The sequence below is a fragment of the Hyla sarda genome, chromosome 4 (assembly GCF_029499605.1).
Source record: "Hyla sarda isolate aHylSar1 chromosome 4, aHylSar1.hap1, whole genome shotgun sequence".
Lineage (NCBI taxonomy): Eukaryota > Metazoa > Chordata > Amphibia > Anura > Hylidae > Hyla > Hyla sarda.
The window spans coordinates 386,446,722-386,466,917 of record NC_079192.1 but is presented as its reverse complement, the minus strand read 5'-3'; the positions used below and the strand labels follow the sequence as shown (position 1 = coordinate 386,466,917).

At 41.9% G+C, this 20,196-nt stretch overlaps 1 long non-coding RNA gene across 1 annotated transcript in view; it reads left to right on the top strand.

Moving 5' to 3' along the window:
- Window positions 1-19,888, top strand: part of LOC130367099 (uncharacterized) — a 46,391-nt gene extending 26,503 nt beyond the window's left edge. The window contains exon 3 of the long non-coding RNA XR_008892076.1: window positions 19,722-19,888. This is a non-coding gene — a long non-coding RNA (uncharacterized LOC130367099). The remainder of the gene's footprint in view (window positions 1-19,721) is intronic.
- Window positions 19,889-20,196: the final 308 nt, after the last annotated feature.

The following is a 20,196-nucleotide window of genomic DNA, read 5'->3' as shown; positions in this document are numbered from 1 at the left end:
ATGTTTTCTCACCTGCACCGTGGGCTCCCAGTAACCATGCCTGGGTACTGGTTTCCCGTTCCCTGCAATTACTCTGAACTCCGCTTCCTGAGGGTCACACAACCTTTCTGGGCCCCAGTACTAATAGATAACCCCCTGCGGAATAGTGGATACCTGAGACCCCGTATCTATCAGAGCTTGTAACCGGATACCTTCAATCATCACCTGTACATAAGGACAAGAAGCTACATACATAGACAGTCCCTTCTTGTCGCTGGTTGATTCTGGACCTTCAACCTCTACTCCTGGGGTGCGGTCCTCGACCCCAGGGGACGCCCGTTTAAAGCCCAGCATTGTCTCTTCCAGTGTCCATTCTTGTTACAATAGCTACAGATGGGTCTCTGACTCCCAGTTGGTCTCACAGGAGGGATACCAGATGGAGCAACAGGGCGAGGGTCAGCTTTCTTTGGTGGTGGTGTTGCAGATCTAGAAGGATTTCTCAGCGGCGGTCCCAAACAGCCTGACTGAGCAGCCGGGTCACTTTCACTTTCACTTTAGAAGCGGCGGTCAGCTTTGCCCGCCGCTTCTAAAGGGTTAATACCGCACATCGCCGCGATCGGCGATGTGTGGTATTAGCCGCGGGTCCCGGCCATTGATGAGCGCCGGGACCGACGCGATATGATGCGGGATCGCGGCGCGATCCCGCTTCATATTGCGGGAGCCGGCGCAGGACGTAAATATACGTCCTGCGTCGTTAAGGGGTTAATGTCTTGTAAGTCAGCTGTCCAAGGACTAGAAGAAGGTGTTGGCGGGGCAGATTGAGAAGGGACAGGCGGCTGGGGAGCAGGCCCCGGAGATTCAGTAGCGGGGACACTAGTCTCTTCTGTCTGAGGTCCCGACTCTATTACTTTAACGGCGAATCTCTTAAAAGCTGGGAAACCCATGTCGGGATTTTGCACGGCCAGAATCCTAAGTTGGGCGTTGTCCCATTTGTTCAGCGCCCCTTCTATAAAACGGTCCATTAGTACTCGATTACCCTGATCGGGCGTGATGCTGTCCAACTTCTGTACCACCTCTAATGCGCTCTGCAAAGCCACTGCATATGCTCGGAGGGTCTCACCTGGCTTCTGGCGCCATTCATAGATTCGGAGGCGTAGCTCCGAGGGAGAATGAGATTCAAACACTTGAGAAAGTCCTTAAAAAATCTGTCCCACTGTAGCTTTATCAGCCGCTGGCCAGGTGCGAAGTTCTTCCAAGGCGGGTCCCTGGAGTTGTCCCAGAAGCAGCTGTACCTGTTGATGAGGGGGAAGTGCATAAAGTCCAAAGAGGCTGTAGAATTTTTCTTTAAAGTCTGTTAATGTAAAAGGGTCACCATTGTACGTGGTAAGCACAGGATTCCCCAAGAAGACAGGTGCAGCATCTGGGGCTCCCAACACATAGGGAGAGACTGAAGGTGGACTTGCTGGGTCCTGTTTCGCCTGTGCTGGAGGTCTTGCTGGAATCACAGGCAGAAAACGTCCTTGTGAGGTCGAAAGTGTTGGTGAAGGCGGCAACACCCTTCTGGCTTGGGTTGGAGACCCCACTGGTGGGGCCACTGGAGCATCGCCCCCTTGCTGTTCAGATGGGCACTGGGGGCTGCAGGTTCTGACATCTCTGTATTTGGTATGCTGGCCCTTTAAACAGATCTTGAATTCCTAGGTCCCAAAGAAATACGCAGTTGTTCTCTAATCTGGAACTTGAGAGCGTAGATTTCAAATTTGAGACCGGTGACCTGAAACTCAACTGCCTTTAATTGAAATTTGAGTGCGTTGATCGGTAGCTGAAGCGACTCTATGCAGGACTTCAATTCGGCAATCTGATGTCTCAGAGTCCCGTACTGTTACGACTCCTCACGGCTTCCAGCCTGTTGTCGCACTCTGCGCCTTTTCCCGCGCTGAACTGTTTCTCTTTGTTGGTTTCTGGATCACGTGCGCAGGGATGTCCCGCGCTAGCTTGTAGCTCTGCTGTACTGTTCGCCTCCCCCTTACTTTACATGCGCACTTCCTCCACACAGCACCGTGTGCGCAACCCCTTACTATGGAGTATAAGTCACAGTACATGAATAAAGATCGTTTTCTGGGGGGGGAGTACACTTTCACCAGTGGACAACTGTAGTAGGCACACACCCGAATCCTGTTCGTGCAACGCCAAAAAGGCTTTGTGGTACGCCTTGGGGGGGGGGGGGGGGGTGTATGGTAGTTGGGGTGTTGTGGTAGATGAGGGGGTTAATGTTAACCCGATAGCTCGTGACGCCAGGCTGAGGGCTAGTATGCTGAGATGATTCTCCGGCCTATCGCCGCCCTTCCCAGTAACGATAGGTGCATGTATAAATGACTGAAGGTCCACAAGGTACTTGAAATTGACCTTGAACAAACTTTACTGAAAGGCTTGCGGTACATCCAATGCACAATAACAGTCTCAGGAATACAGTCTCTATATAGTGCAATGACTGACAGTTGTTGTGGACCTTGACTTTAGGTATAGTCTCTGAATCAGGGATTATTTGTGCAGATCCATCCCGATTTAGGGGATAGATAAGGTCCGGTGATCTTGCAGAGTGTGTGGGGAATTGATACACTCAGAAATTAGAAGGCATCGGCCGTCGCCGCAAGGCTCAGGCCTAGACTCACGGAGCACAGCAGCGCAGATGCTTCTTGCTTGGTTGCGCAGGAACAAGAGAGCGAGAACATGGCTGCTGCTCCCTTATATGGGCAGGGGCGGGGCTGTTTTTACTGGTCCAATAAACTGTCACTCACTGTTACAATGAGTGATGGGAGATAAACGTCATAGGGACCTCCAAAGGTCCTGAAGCACAATACCATAGAGTTGACCTGATCACATGACACGCAGGTCCTGCTATGCTATGGACAGGTAATTAACTAGCTATTTGCATTTATACAATCCTACACATACAAATTCTAAATGGCTACAGGATAACTACTATAGGGATGAGAGGTGACTAGGGGTGAATAAGACAATAGGGACCCCGACGTCCTAGGGACTCTGGCTAAGGGGACCTATATACACAGGTACCGGATAGGATACGGTACCAGGACACCACATTTACATTAAGGATATCTCTGTACTTGGCTCCATTCAGCTATTCATCAACTCAGACCAGTCTCTCTGTCCCAGCTGCTAAAAAATGCCCCCACAACATGATGATGCCCCCCACTATGCTTCACTGTAGATATGATATTGGGCAAGTGAATGGCAGTGCCTGGATTCTTCCAGACTTGATACTTAGTTCAAAATTTTATTTTGGTTTCACCCCACCAGAGAATTTTTTTTTTTTTACAGTGTAATTGTCCTTTAGTTTTTTATTTTATTTATTTTTTGTTAACGCCATGTGGCTTCATGTGTCTTTTACTGAAGAATTTCTTATTTCTCACTTTGCCATAGCAGAAAAGCCCAGATAGGTGCATTGCTACAGTGATGGTTAAAGGGGTAATCCAGGAATAAAAAACAGGCATTTTTTTTCCTTTTAAAGACAGCACCCTCCATGCCTCCACTTTGGGTGTGGTATTACAACTTTGCTCCATTCACTTCAATGGAACTGAGCTGCAGAACGACATCCAAACTGGAGACAAACAAACAGCAAGAGGTCTTTAAGTTCCCTTTAAGTACTGAATGTCGAATGATGGGGGAAAACATATATACATATATATATATATATATATATATATATATATATATATATATATATATTTATTAAAGGGCCTGAAGACACTCCAAATGCATTGTACATGTTATACATAATAACATATTAGATCTGTAATGTCTTTATCTTTATGGCATCCAACAAAGTTTTGTTGTTGAGTTGTAAACCTTATCTGGCCCCATATTGTAAAACACCTCTACAATAAGGCATCTAACGTCTGAAAAGTTTTTTTTTTTTCTGTGGAATTTACACTAATAAAACCTTTATATGCAATTGGAGGAATAGGAGGTCCCAATAGACTACAAGTGCCATATTACTTGGGGTTGCACAGAGCTCTAATACGCCCCTGTGCATGTCCCTCAGTCTTTTCTTGTGTTGACATCTCATATCAGTCACTGTAAATCTTCCAGTCACCACTTTAAGGAATAAAAAATGGGTTATTCTCAGAAAGCCATATCAGATTTTCATTTAACACGGCAGTGAAATCCCTCTTTTAATTTTTCAATATATTCTGGGCATTGGTGAATATTTAACCCCTACAGAGCTTCATAACATTCTACATCAGAGACGGGCTTCCTTCACACAAGATTATTTTGGCTCCCATCAGACTTTAACCCCAGGCAGTAATAACCTTATAGAGCCTCATTACTCTCTACTTTACCTTCTCCTACCACCCTCCTTTTACACATCTCTTGAACACAAGCTAGCTTAAGTAAATCTGGGAGTGCATTAAAATTAAAGCAGTGGGTAAGCCGGGGGTTAATGTGCTTCTAGATACGGTCCAATGGAGTTAGTAGGCGATCTTTCCTGACAAATTACTGAAGTGAGAAATATAGGAGCGCCTGGGTTGGAATGATTTCTGCAAACTTTCCTTGTACAAAATGTCCAAAAGAAAAAAGAAACCCATTAGCTAAGCAAATTGTATTTTGTGCAGATAATTTACACATGAACACATTGCTATGTCTTTAGGTACAGCTCCAAAGTGGTTTCTGAAAAGCCAAAGTCAATTCTATTTTAGCCTCCCAACCTCCGGAATTCGGTCGTAGCGTGTTAGACGCTGGGGTGACATAGGTCAGCTCTGAACCAAAGGCGAAGCAGCTGCAGCCGGTTACCCCCGTGAAATCACTAGTCTGTATTATCTTCCCTTGGGAGAACGTCTACAATTTCATTGTACAGCCAGTGGGATATACGTTTTTAGTAATTTTTGAATAATATATTCCTATATGCCATTTAGTCCATTGATAAATGTAGCCCTTCAGGCCTGGTGGGTCCGGTCGGTGTTGTTTTTTCATGCAGATGTGTCTTTAGATAGTGTTGCACCTGCCATATTGTATAATAGTGGAATGGAGACTTTATTGTTAGCATTAATGCCTTGGGTTCTGGTTCACATCTGCCCGAGGCGCCATCTGCATATTCTTCATATATTTATGCTGTTCTCTTCCCGATACTTACTGAAACATCTACAGTACTTTTTACATAGTAAGGATTCTTTCACACTACAAAATGACTCCGTTTTAAAGATCCGAACGAAGTTCCGTCTGAAAATCAGCAAAATCCTATATGGCCGTTAGAAAATCCCATTATAGTCTATGGAATTTTTCTAATAGCCGTTTTAACCCGTTATAGCCGTTATCAATAACGACCGTTATTTTGTGACGGAAGATAGTAACGGGAGAAATAGTGCATGCACTATTTCTCCCGTTACTATCTTCCTAGGAACTAGATTGGGAGCCATACTGGGGACCAAGGAGGAAAAGGGAGCCATGTTGGAAGCAGGGTTAAGATGCAAAGCTATACGGTTGACTAGGGCTGAAACCACAGACAGAGTAAGAGCCATTCTGGGACAAAGATTGAGATGGGGAGCCAGGTTAGGTACCAGAAAAGTACCAGAAAGGGAGCAAAGCTGGGGACCAGGGATGAGATGAGAAATCATGCTATGAACTAGGAATGAGATGGGAAAGCATGCTGGGGACCAGGAATAAGAGAGGAGCCACGCTCTGGAAATGAGATGGGAAAGCATGCTGGGGACCAGGAATAAGAGAGGAGCCACGCTGTGGACTAGGAATGAGATGGGATAGCATGCTGGGGACCAGGAATAAGAGAGGAGCCACGCTGTGGACTAGGAATGAGATGGGAAAGCATGCTGGAGACCAGGAATAAGAGAGGAGCCACGCTGTGGACTAGGAATGAGATGGGAAAGCATGCTGGGGACCAGGAATAAGAGAGGAGCCACGCTGTGGACTAGGAATGAGATGGGAAAGCATGCTGGGGACCAGGAATAAGAGAGGAGCCATGCTGTGGACTAGGAATGAGATGGGAAAGCATGCTCAAACCAGGGTCAAGTTGAAAAGCTATGCTTTGAATTAGGATTAAGAAGGGGAGCAATGGCGGGACAAAGATTGAGATGGGGAGCTATGCTATGGACTAGTGTTGAGCGGCATAGGCCATATTCGAATTCACGAATATTCGCGAATATATGGCCGAATATTCGTCATATATTCGCGAATATTCACATAATCGTAATATTCCCGTTTTATTTTCGCATATACGAAGATTTGCGTATGCGGAAATTACCATATGCGAAAATAAGCATATACAAAATTAACATAAGCGAAAATTCGCATATGCAAAAATTAGCATATGCAAATTTTCGCATATGCGAAACTTCGCACACCAGTCTCACACAGTAGTATTAGAGCCTTCTTTACACCACACAAGCTGGAAGCAGAGAGGGATGATCACTGTGATGTGTACTGTGAAAAAAAAGCAAAAAAAAATGAATATTCGTAATTACGAATATATAGCGCTATATTCGCGAATATTCGCGAATTCGCGAATATGCAATATTCGCGAATAAAATTCGCATTGCGAATATTCGCGAGCAACACTACTATGGACCAGGAATGAAATAGAGAGCCATACTGTGGACTTAGAATTTGAAAGTAAGACAGGCTGAATACCAGAAATGAAATAGTTGCCTTGGTGTGGACTAGGAATGAGATGGGGAGCGATACTGGGGACGAGAAATGGGACTGTATACCATGCTGGGGTAAAAGATATGATTATTTTATTAGTTTTAATTACATGCTGTATATGTTTGCTGACTCAATTATCACTTTTCAGGTGGTCAGGTCCTAACTGTATAGATATGACTGTCTAAAATGTAAATATGTTCCTATTTGGGTTAAGAGTGTGTTAAATAGTAAAGCGTGTTGTAGATGATGAGGCACAAATAAATATGTAGACTGGGGGCTTTGCTTTGAACATTGTTCAGGGCCTATGGGTAGTTTTAATCCATTACTGCAGGCACGTCAGGATTAGCTCCAAATATCTCAATTTGCAGCATAGAAGTTAATTATCTTTAGCTAATAATGTCTTTGAAATGCAATGGCTCAAACAATTAGCCTATGTCTGTGAGGATTGTTAGACACTTTCTTCAACAATACGCAGTGGGTAATCACATTTTACTGCTATTTAAGGATTTCGAGCAAGCGCTCCACAGTGGCAGCACAAGCGTCAGGTCAGACCTGAGATCTGCGAAAGGTGTCTCCTATACTGACTGATACCTACCTGCCTCTTATGGGGAAAATACATCTTTTCTCCAACCAGTTCAGAGACAGCCGGCATCATCGGCCTAAGAAATCTCACCCTCCATTGATTTCTGCCGGAAAGACTGGAAAAAAAACCCTGCAGAGAGATGAAAGAATCTGCTAATTGGAAGCGACACAGAACATGCTGCTTCTACCCCTTTTGTACTTATGGTGTCTGTCTGCTGGCAAGAAGCCGGGATTAAGGGAGGGGGAACAGAGGTGAGCGGAAAACTTAACCATTTGAAAGTAACATTTAAATTCCCTGTTTTATTTTAACGCTTATATTAATATATGAGATACACAAAGTTTTGGTATTCTATATTCCAGGGCGCTCTTATTAGGCGAGCGTTACAAATCCTAGCTCACCCTGCCAGTAGGATATAGGAATTGCCTGTAAAGGACTGTGTTCCATCGATGTATGGCCTCATAGACTTCACAGACTTACTTAGTAGAAATTATTTATTACTTTCTAGGTTTAAAGGGGTACTTCAGTGATTTTTTTTTTAAATCAACTACTGCCAAAAAGTTAAACAGATTTGTAAATGACTTAACCCTTCCAGTACTTATCAGCTGCTGTATGCTCTGCATGAAGTTCTTTTTAAATTTATTTTCTGTCTGACAACAGTGCTCTCTGCTGACACCTCTGTCTGTCTCAGGAGCTGGAAAGAGCAGGATAGGATTACTATGGGGATATGCTCCTGCTCTTGACAGTTCCTGAGACAGACAGAGGTGTCAGCAGAGAACACTGTGAGCATATAGAATATAAATTCAAAAAGAAAATAACTTCTTGGGGAGCATACAGCAGCTGATAAGTACTGGAAGGGTTAAGATTTTTAAACAGATGTAATTTACAAATTTGTTTAACTTTCTGGCACCAGTTGATAAAAAAAAAAAAAGTTTTTCACCGGAGTACCCCTTTAAACAACTTCCTGTTGACCTCTTTAGTAACTGGAGAGAATAACTACTACCAAGGCCCTCTATGCCACTTTGAGCCATTTTGACTTCTCAGAATTCAAGAAGAGGAGAATTTCTTGGCCACTTAGGCAGTATTTCGTGATGGTCTTTTGACAGAATTGCAGAGTAAGATATAGTTGTCCTACTGCTTAAAGGGGTACTCCGGTGAAAACCTTTTTTCTTTTAAATCAACTGGTGGCAGAAAGTTAAACATATTTATAAATTACTTCTATTAAAAAATCTTATTCCCTCCTGTACTTATTAGCTGCTGAATACTACAGAGGAAATTCTTTTCTTTTTGGAATGCTCTCTGATGACATCACAAGCACAGTTCTCTCTGCTGACGTTATTATAATAATAATAACACATTATTTATTGTTGTCCTTAGTGGGATTTGAACTCAAGTTCCCAGCCCTGCAAGCCAGCAGTGCTAACCACTGAGCCACCATGCTACCCTTAGCATATATCTGCTATGCACGGTTGCTAACATGGACAGAGATGTCAGCAGAGAGCACTGTGTTCGTGATGTCATCAGTGTTCCAAAAAGAAAGGAATTTCCTCTGTAGCATTCAGCAGCTAATAAGTACTGGAAGCATTAAGATTTTTTTTATAAAAGTAATTTACAAATATGTTTAACTTTCTGCCACCAGTTGATTTAAAAGAAAAAAGGTTTTCACCGGAGTACCCCTTAAAAGATGTTGTCCAGCTTTTAAAATCCTGTGGATAAGGGAGAAGTCTAGAATGTCAGGTGCAGCAGTTTTGGCCCGTGTCATCCACAGGATCGGCACTAATATAACACAGCAAAGACCTGCCTTAGGGTATGTTCACACTGCGGAATCTCCGCTCGCGGAATTCCGCAAGCAGAGATTGTGTCAGGTGGCGGCCACCGAAAATACTTCGGTGATAGGACCACAGGGGAATGTGCCGTCACCATTGCGGAATTCCATGCAAAGAATGAACATGTTCTTTCTTTGCGTGGAACAATTTCAGTGGCAGAATTGTCCTCTGCTGAAATTCCGCTGTGTGAACGGGTCTCGCGGAAGACCCATTCACACTGATGTTACTGTACACTGCACAGAATTCCACTTGCGGAATTTCACTGGCAGAATTTTGTTGGAATTCTGCAGTGTGAACATACCCTTATGGTGCTGATTGTAGGGGGAAAATTCCTCCAATAAGGGCTGGAGAAATCCGTCCAGTGAGGCAGCGGCATGTCTTTCAACTTTATCTGCGTCTCTTGGACACATGATGAAGTTGAAAATCAGATGGAGCATGGTGTGCACAGAGCTGCAGGGAGACGCTTTGCTTACCAGATGTCTCCTCGGCATTCACAGGCCTGCTCTGGTCATGTGATGGGCATGTCAAAGGTCATGTGATGGGCATGACAGAGGTCATGTGATGGGCATGACAGAGGTCATGTGCTCTCTCTCCTATGGGTCTTAGTGCTGAGCATCTATCACAGGCAAGATCTGAAGAGGTGAGTACTGCTACTGGTGCTCACTTAGCAGCAATGAGTTTGTGAGTTTGTCAGATGACATAGCAGAGCTGATTATGTAAGGTGTGTGCAGGAAATCACCAGCCACTTCTCAGCTAAAAAAAAAAAAAAGACATTGGCTCAGATTGGGGTACATTGCTCTAATGCAGTGTTTCCCAACAAATAAACCACATAGTAGTAGTATAGTATAAGTTATAGTGTAACATGCTGGGAGTTGTAGTTGTAGTTTGGGTCAGTTCACATGGGTGGAACTTGTGCAGAATGCTGTTTTTGCCATGGAAATTCTGATTCTGGCAGGAGGAATAGACATGTCCACAAGGAAATGAAATGCAGTCTATGAAACCCATTTCCGAGCAGTGCTTGGAATTTTTCAATGTGCAGAATGTCCGCCATATTTTCTGGCGCACATTCTACACATTTTACTCCTGTGTAAATATAGCCTAAGAATTATCCAGCAAAATCTGTTGTTTTTTTTTTTTTTTGTAGTAAAATGTGTAATAAAATTAAATATTCTACAAAAATGACTTTAAAAAAAAAAAAGTGGGCAGGGCAAAGCAGTTTAGTTTTTTGGTCTTTCGGTCTGTGTATAGGGGTTTTTATTCAGTGTCGGTATGGTAGTATCCAGTCACTATATGGTAGTTATGGTAGTGGTCATGGTGTGGCACAATTTGTCCTTGTGTTGTGGGCTCTGTATAGTGTTTTTTTTTTATTTTATAGCAGTGTGATGGTATTAGTCACTGGCAAAGTTATATGTTGTCCTGGTTCAGAGGTATTATTTTATGTTTCTAAACCCCAACCAGTCAGAAACCATGTGTGTCCCTGATGAGCATTGATGCATACACTGTTTAGTAGAGATTCTTATCTTATAATTCGGCAGGAAATGTGGGTGGCCAGAACCATAATTGTCCAACACGCCAGCTTCAATGCTCTTACCACTGACCCCAGTCTGGAGGAGCACTGGTAAGAACAGAGGGCAGTACTGCATAAAGCCTTATACTGTATATGGCTTGAGGCAATATGTCTATGGGGGCCCAGAGGGGCCTATAATTATATATGGGGCACAGAGGGGCCTATAACTATATATGGGGGCACGGAGAGTCCTATAACTATATACAGGGGCACAGAGGGGGCCCATGGCCCATGACCCGGATCTTTTGAAGACCTAGCAACGCCCCTGAAGAGGACCCTCAATGATAAGACACTTACCCCCTATCCTGCTGATAAAGGATACATTTTCAAAAGCTCGACAACCCCTTTAATGGAAACTATTGATCAGGACAGAAGATAACTGCTCCACTGAAACTCTATGGCCGAGTACAGTGAACAATATACCATGGACAATTTGTTATTCTCCTCTACACAAAGAGAGCATACCTGATACAGTCTGACACCTCCTGCACACATTAGCTCACCTGTAGATCACACAAAAAATATAAAAACATTGAAACAATTGTAACACCTTCATGGGTGTGTTCTGAACCTTACCATATAGTTCCACATTCTTTTCCCATAAAGTGTTCAGAGCACAAGGAAAATCTCTTTCTATGGTAAAGAGAATATAAAAATGTATCTACTACCCTAAATTGTGATCTTGATCATTTAAGGTCAGACTGGTTTGAGATGAGAGAAAGGCAACAGTAACTCAAATAACCACTCATTAAAAACAAGCTATGCAGAATACTATCTCTGAATACACATCGAACCTTGAAGCAGATGGGCTACAGCAGCAGAATACCACACCGTGTGCCACTCCTGTCAGCTAAGAACAGAAAACTGAGGCTACAATTCCTAGTTACATACTTTATAATATTGAAAAAAAAAAAACAGTCCATCAAGTTCAATCTATAACATTTGCAAAGGCTCACCAAAATTGGACAATGGAAGACAGAAAAAACGTTGCCTGGCTTGAAGAGTCTCGATTCCAGCCGCTAAATTTAGGTGGCAGGGTCAGAATATGGCATAAACAACATGAAATCATGGATCCATTCTGCCTTGTATTGCTGGTTTAGGCTAGTGATGGTGGTGTTATGACATGGGGAACATTTTCTTGGCACACTTTGACCAATTAATACCAATTGAATGTCATTTAAATGCACAGCCTAGCAAGTATTTGTGCTGACAATGCCCATCTCTTTATGGCCACAGTGGTCCCATCTTCTGATGGCTACTGTCACCAAACTCACATCATCTCATACATGACAATTAGTTCACTGGACTCCAATGGCCTCCACAGTCACCAGATCTCAGTCCAATATAACAGCTTTGGGATGTGGTGGAACGGTTGGTGACATTATGGATTTGGAGCCGACAAATCTGCAATAACTGTGTGAGTCCATCATGTCTAGATGGACCAATCTCTGAAGAAAGTTTCCAGCATCTTGTAGAAAGTATGCCATGAAGAATGAGGGCAAAAGGGGGTCCAACCCCAGCAGTGAGTGTATATTTCTAGTTTACTTCCTTACCTTGTTTGCAAAGTTCCATCAAAGTCTATCACTGCAGGAGTTGCTGTCTCACTGCTGCACTAGTCAAGTACCCTGTTGTTCACTATTAACGATATCCACCAGTGCCAGCACTTGTACCTTTTTCAAAGCATATAATGATTAATGTCTTTATATAGAGAATGAGGATCTGCTGACAAGCTAAGCAATCAACGATGTCCGGGCATCAGACTCTGCAGAGAAGATGGAGCTGGAAGAAGACCTGGTGCCCGGACAAGATGAGAAAGAAAAGACAACAGAGAAGTTGTCACTCAGGTCACTGATATCACTGCGTGTTCTGTCTGACCCAATCTGTGGCTCTCCAGCTGTTGCAAAACAACAACTTCCATAATCCCTGAGGATCTCCAGACACGATGGGAGTTGTAGCTTTATAACAGCTGGAGAGCCACTTGAACCAAGGGGATTGGTGGGGGTCTAAGCAGTCGGACCTCCACTATAAAAACAGGCTGCTTATTTTAAAATGCTGAGCCTATTTCTGGCCCCAGTCCAGCCCTGCCTGTAATTATTATCTTTGTGCGGTCGAGGCCCGGTAAGGGGTTCGTCAGGGATTGGGGAAGCAGGTCTTCGAGGGGTAGAGGGGCCCAGGATAATTTTTCGCATTGGGGACCCTGTGATTTCTAGCTACGCCCCTGGATATAGTACAAACTCATAGCCATCGGTACTTTGTTACAGATCTGTACACCATGTAACCATACATAATTCAGCATTGTTTTTCAGGATGTCATACCTTTACCTTTACCTTACTAACAGCTGTAGATTTACCTTGAACCTTCTTTTATCTTGCCTCGCCATCTTGCAACAAACATTGTAGACATGGAATGCATGGACTCGCTTTACTTATTGGACCCAACAACAAGTAAATATCTCTAATGAAAACTGAATAGAAATAAACATGTCCTTTTATTGTGGCCTTTTTATATGTTGTGTATAGTTTTGTTTGTCCTTCAGTGTAAACCTCAGAAGTACATAACAACCATAGCCAAATGACTCTGCCTTGCATTATGACTTTATAGCATGATCTTCAATACAATGCACGTATTAAAGTTCTGTGTTCCACCGTATTTCAAGGAAAGTACAACTAAATTACATTTTCCCTAAAATAATGATGACAAAAGAAATAATGACTTCTGTTGTTTAACCTCATACCTAAAGGATATCTTCCCCTTTACATTGCTTCACAGCAATAAAAATTATACAAAAAAATAAAAGAATGAAATTAAAGAAGTCCAACATTTCTGTATACATCTCCTATGCCAACTTATGAGTCTCCAGGGGTACAGACTGCAAATAAACCTTGTGTGTAGTCTGATCCCACAGTCGTGCAAAATACAAAGAGTCATTACAGTTCTTTAAAGTCCTGTTTAAAGCAATACTCTGCAGTAAGATTTGGGCTTGTGGTGAATTGTTGCTGTAAAAATTATTTTCTGTGCAACACCCACTGCTCTCTGTCCCTCTCTCTGCAATAAAACACTGACGTGAGTGGCCGCAAGATGGCTGCCAATTATATAGGGCTGTGACATCACAGGGGTGGCTGGCTGCTGATACGCTGCATGCTGCATGTGATTTAGGGTCATCCCGCCTACCCGTGTTCCCACCCTACCAGCATTCCTTGCCCCATGTCCTGACATGTGGAGCCACCATCTTAGATGCCCTGGAGCCTGGACTGCCCTAAATGGAGTTTAATGAAGTGATTTGAGCAATCTAATCACAGCGATATTTGGATTAGTTGTGAAGCAAATTTTTATTGAAATTCGTAATGAATTCGGATTTGTCAGATTTGATTTGCTCATCCCTTGCTATGATGTGTATTTCAGCCTGTTGAGAGTTTTGCTAGCATGTAGTCACATTGCATTCAATTTGTATCTCCAAAGATACTCCAGAGGGGAATTATTTTTTTCATAAACTGGAAAATCTAAATCCTTCCAGAACTTATCAACTGCTGTATGCTCCACAGGAAGTTGGATAATTCTTTCCAGTCTGACCACAGTGTTCTCTACTGCCATCTCTGTCTGGAACTGTCCAGAGCAGGATTGGTTTGCTATGGTTTTCTCACCATGGTCAGACTGGAAAGAACTACATAACTTCCTCTGGAGCATACAACATATAAGTATCGGAAGACTTAAGATTTTCAAATAGACATACTTCACAAATCTGTCTAATTTTATTGCACCAGTGGATTAGAATTTTTTTGTTTCCTCCAAAATTCCCCCTAAAAAAATTCAGAAAAAGGTAAGGGTGGATATACTGTATCTTTGCGTGCATATATTAGATCTAGCCATATATGTTTCATATTTGGGTTATTCAAAATGTTTCAAAACCTTTCTTTACAATCAAACAAAACAGGACAACTAGGGACAGATATTTTATGGGTATATTTTAATAAATTTTTTGCTCTTTTAATTATTTAATAATATGCGTATGTACAAATTTGTATTACTCTATCTCCAGCTGTAAGAATCCTGAGAATAACCACAGTTCATAGCCGCATCATGCTCCATAGAGCAGATACCATCTGTTTCTCATATTTTACTATTGTTTAATAGTTTACGCAACTAGTAAGAAGACACGGGCGCTGTGACCTGGATTAATGGAGCGCAGTGCTCTTGTCATTAGCCAGCATTGTGCACCACACTCAGTGCTTGATAAATGTAGATTTCAGCTACTCATGTCTGCTAGCAAAGTATGGAAGTCAGAAACAGGTGTAATATGAAAGTCCTGACTAAAAGGGATTAATGCAGTAGATGTGGAAGACTTTAAATACAGAGGTTCAGAGGAAACAGGTATATTAACTAAGTAAGGAAATGAAATCCAATAGGGCTAATTTAGCCGGTAATAATTCCAGACATCCTGGCCCTGCGTAATGAACCATATGTTATAGTAAACAACTTGCATTTAATGAGATATAAAGTTTCTTCTTGCTGTCATTACATAATTCCTTTTTATAAAATAGCCAGATCCTCCGTTCACTGACAGCCGATTACAGAAGCAATTTACTTCCTTCACATGGACTTGTCATCTTTCTGCATTTCTTTATGCTTTACTACACATTGACTCAAAACATAAGTTAAAAAAATGAACACAGGGCTTCTTGAGCACACACTTCTTGGCAGATCAAGCAGCGGAATCAGGATTTGGGGATTGGGCAGAAATTGGAAATTAGAAAGTCAATGCCTTGCAGTGGTGTAGCAATAGGGGTCGCAAAGGTTGCAGTTGTGACTGGACCCCTTTGCCAGGGGGAGTAAGAGACCACCCTCATCAAACTAAGGTTTCTATCACACTGCCGTTAGCACAAGGCAGTGGGATGGACATTGGAGGAGCCCGGGGAAATAGCAGGAGAAAAATTACTGCATGTGCCGACTTTGTCTCCCGCTTGTCTCGTCAAAAAGATAAAGCGCCCGACAGTCCCAATTATAGTAAATGGGAACCATCGGGATCCGTTTTTGCCCGTTGCTCCCCTTCACAAGAACGACCGTTAAAGTCACACACACACACACACAAAAAAAAGAGACTTTAATGCCCGATCTTGACGGGGAGCAAAAGCAGTGTGAAAGGGGCCTACAACAAGTACATACACACTGCCATGCTCAGTGCAGTATTCCAGTGCCTACAGAAGTGCGACGTCACTCTAGTTTGTAGGCTTCAGGCTGTAGGCTTAAAAAAATTGTGACAACTGGGACTTCCCCCTCCTAACACAGGTAGAAAGGAAAAGGAACCAGCTCCCGGTATGTGAGCGGCAAGGCAAAGGTAAGTATTAGTTTTTTATTTTTGTTTTGGTAAAGGATGCTATCTACTGTGAGTGGGCACAAAGAGGTTGATCAAACGTGTGAGGGAGCTCAAAGGGGGCTATCTACTGTGTGGGAGCACAAAGGGGGCTACATATAGTGTGGGAGCACAAAGGGGGCTAACTACTGTGTGGGGGCACAAAGAGGCCTTGTAAGTAAAATTAGCATGTGGAGCTTTATTACAATTTGGTTCAGGCTGAGTAGAAAAAATGGTTCAAGTAGCATTTAAGGGGTATGTCACTATTTTAAAATGTATTGACCAGATCTCCAGATGGGGACTCCAATGCTCCCATAAAGAATGCATGGAGAAAATGAATGGAGGAATTGTTACCACCATTTCTTTTTGGATTACTCCTTGAGACACTCTCATAAGTTTCTGGAAATGCAATTTAGCACTGAAACAGTATGGACTAAATGGATCAAGAAATAACAACACTGAAACCTGCAGCAACTATTCTACATCCAATAAAGGGTTGTCTCCCCATTATAAGAATAAAGACATCTAGGCAACCAGCTGTTATTTCCAGAGGAAGATTTCCTCCATTGCTTATCAGACTATTTTCCTAGTCCACCTATGATTTTATCTGTCTAGACGACGCTGAAGGTGTATGGTTGTGGATTAGAAAAGTTGTGCCGGTGGCGATAACTGACAATTATTGAGATTGATGTTTGTACAGAATATACTGTTGAATCTACTCTCAGGGGGAAATGGTTGGATAGGGCCTTGTGCCCTAATTTTGTTATATTTCTCAACATAAGATCTTGCAGGCATTTCAACTCCTTACACATCCAAACCAAATGTGCATGGTAATGGGTCAACACTTTGCCAAAATGGCAGCTCAGTCACCAAAATATTGGTCCTATGGATTATCACTACTTATAGTTTCACAATTTCTTCTATATTCCATGTTACATTTATAACATGACATTCTATTGTGTTGTGTTATTGTGTTTTATATACTTTACTATGCCTAGTTGTACATACAAGGTGCTAAAATCATCCAAATCCCTGGCATACCTTTACTTTAAAAAAGACCGCATAGCCCTTATCATGAAATAGCTTAGGACATCCTGATCACAAACCTTTTTACAGTTTCATGATGCCGCCTTCTGTGTCCAAGATAAGTGGGTTCATAGCTTGTCTGAAAATTCAGTGAATCAGTCAGATGGGCGTGAACTTAATTTTAATAATGAGAGTGAATATCAAGTAATGGGCGGGGTCATACAGTCAGGAGGTGTGAACTTAATTTTAATAATGGGAGAAAATTTCAGCAGGATTTTATTGCCCGGGAGTGGGTATTAGGCAGACATGCCCCTCAGTGTACATAAACACACCCCTCAATGTACATACACACACTGACTTCAGAATCCCGCCCATCACCTCACGTCACTCCCATTATTAAAATTAAGTTTACGCCCATCTGACTGATTCCCTGAATTGTTCGATGAATTATAGACCCATGTATCTTGAGAATGGAAGGGCATATCAAGAAACTGTAAAAGGGTGTGCTATCAGGACACCTTATCCTTTAATACAGGGGAGAACTACCAACAGGGAGTCCTATTTACAGAGGGGGAAATTAGCAGAGGGGTCATTATGTACAGCAGGGGACATATCACAGGCATCAGAGAGTCATTATATAGAGGGAAACATTTTTTTTTGACTTTGAATGGTTCTGAACCTTTTAGTCCCTCCCCCTTTGGCAACTCCCTATTTGTGGCTCCACCCTGGCACTTTGATTCAAATAAGTTGATTTAGTGTTAAGGTATGGGCACTTGGGTTCAAAAGGTTTAGCCAGCATTGCCCTAGTCTATTAAATTACAGTAAAATGTCAATTTATTGGGGTTGGCCACAGGTCCTCCTTAAAGGGGTACTCCAGTGGAAAAAATAAATTTAAATCAACTGGTGCCAGAAAGCTAAATGGATTTGTAAATTACTTCTATATAAAAATCTTACTCCTTCCAGTATTAATCAGCTGCTGTGTGCTGCAGAGGAATTTCTTTTCTTTTTGAATTTCTTTTATGTCTGACCACAATGCTCTCTACTGACCCCTCTGTCCATGTCAGGAACTGTCAAAAGCAGGATAGGTTTGCTATGGGGATTTGTTCCTGCTCAGGACAGTTCCTGACATGGACATAGATGTCATCAGAGAGCACTGTGGTCAGACAGAAAAGAAATTCAAAAAGAAAATAACTTACTGTGAAGTATACAGCAGCTGATAAATACTGCAAGGGTTAAGATTTTTTAATAGAAGTAATTTACAAATCTGTTTAACTTTCTGGCAAAAGTTGTTTGTTTTCACCTGTCGTGAAGTTCTTCTCTCAACTATTTCTTTCTCCTAGCCATCTTTATCAGATAAATATAGTAGTTTGGAGTAACCATATTAGTCCAGTGATGCAGATGCAAAATCTAGAATGTATAAATATAGCAAAGAACTGTGGAGAATTTCAGTTCAAATATAGTAAATTGTCTCTGTACTTTGCTATCTTCTGTATTCCCAAAGACAATGTACATGGTGGCAAAACCCCCAAGTGACCCACATGATCACCCATCATTACGCACATGTATGTCGAGATACAGGAAGGGGAGCCTTCATATGACGGGAAGGATTTTTCCAAGAAGGGGATAAGGTCTAGCAGATGACAGCTGGTGTAAAAAGCATTGAACACTTCACCATTTTTCCTCACTGAATACTTTTTTCTTTGATACAACACTACCTGTGAATTCCACGTCTTTTGGAATCTCTCATTCCTCTGTTCGAAATCTTGTGAGAAGCACCTGGTCGGGGAAAATTTATGCTAAAATGATTGTCTTTCCACTTCCATATTATGGCCCAAACAGTGTTCTTGTGTGTGACGCCTTGCCAATGAGACCTTTTTGAAGTCCATCGGCTGTGACTGAATCAGCTCATATTATTTTTTGCCTGCCAGATTTCAGCTGTTGTCTTGGCTTTTTATGCCTTCTTGCACCTCCCTTTCTTTCTGTGTACAATGCTTTTTCTCTGTGCCATTTTACAATATTACACAGAACTTAATTTCTGAGCTTATTTGTTCTAGTTTATTTGTATGTATGGATTACTTGTGAACATTTCATGTCAACAGCACCCTTAGAAATATATTTAGTGAGAAAAATGGTGACGTGTTTAATACTTATTTCACCCGCTATAACTTTCCATTAGATTATTGAGTTATTTTGTATGTTTTACACCTTCCTCTGATAATACTTTGGCTGTTATTACTATTATTATGAATCATACTATTATTATAAATTGTGTGATGAAAGAGCTGTTTGGCCCGTAGATATAATTTTTCCACGGCCCTTTGGTGATGACATTTTAATGCACATTGTTCACCTTCAGCATTCTTTGAGTTACGATTTACTGGACATCAATCTATGGAATTCCATGCAAGTAAAATATATTCCTTATACATAATACGGCTTTATGTTGATAGCCTATGAACTGTCCTTTTCTTCTTTTCTCTTCTGTTTGAGGCTGACATTTGGTAAAGGACAAAATGAAACCAGAGACATATTCAAAATTACTTAAGTAAAAAAAAAAAAAAAGGCCAAATAAAAGGGAAGAGCAAATTCTCAGAACTATTGCTTTTAATGCGGCTTTATTCGTTGTTGGGGATAACTAACCTGGGGTGCTGAGGGCCTATGGCACAATTGGTGATTGCTTTTGATCTTTTTCTCTAAAAATGTAAATGTTGTGCTTATAGGGAAGAACAAAGTGGTCATCCTGAACTATCACTCCCAAGCTGAAAGTTTTGTGCCAGAAAACAGTTTCTAGATGTACTTTCCAAACTACCGAGAAGGATCACAAACAAATGTATCAATGTAATGGTCAGCAATGAAAATGGAGCTCCGAAGAGAGAAATAAATCTTTCCGATAAAAATCTTTATGAAATTCCTATCAGTTCTGATCTTATAGACACCACTTCAACACAAGTAAATAAGTGCCCACCAAATAGGCATCCTTTCTCCTATCTAAAAAAAAAAGTAAAGAAACTAAGCCCTACTTTACATATCTAAAGTAGAAAAATACACAGGCAACTGACCAGCTCTTGATAACTTTGTCTTTATTTCTTAGGCAAGTGCAGGCAAAGCGGCTCCATGCCGCACCGGTGAGATTGACGCTGAACGGAAAGAAACAGCTGTAATCACTGAACACACTAGCGCCAAGCTCACCGGTGC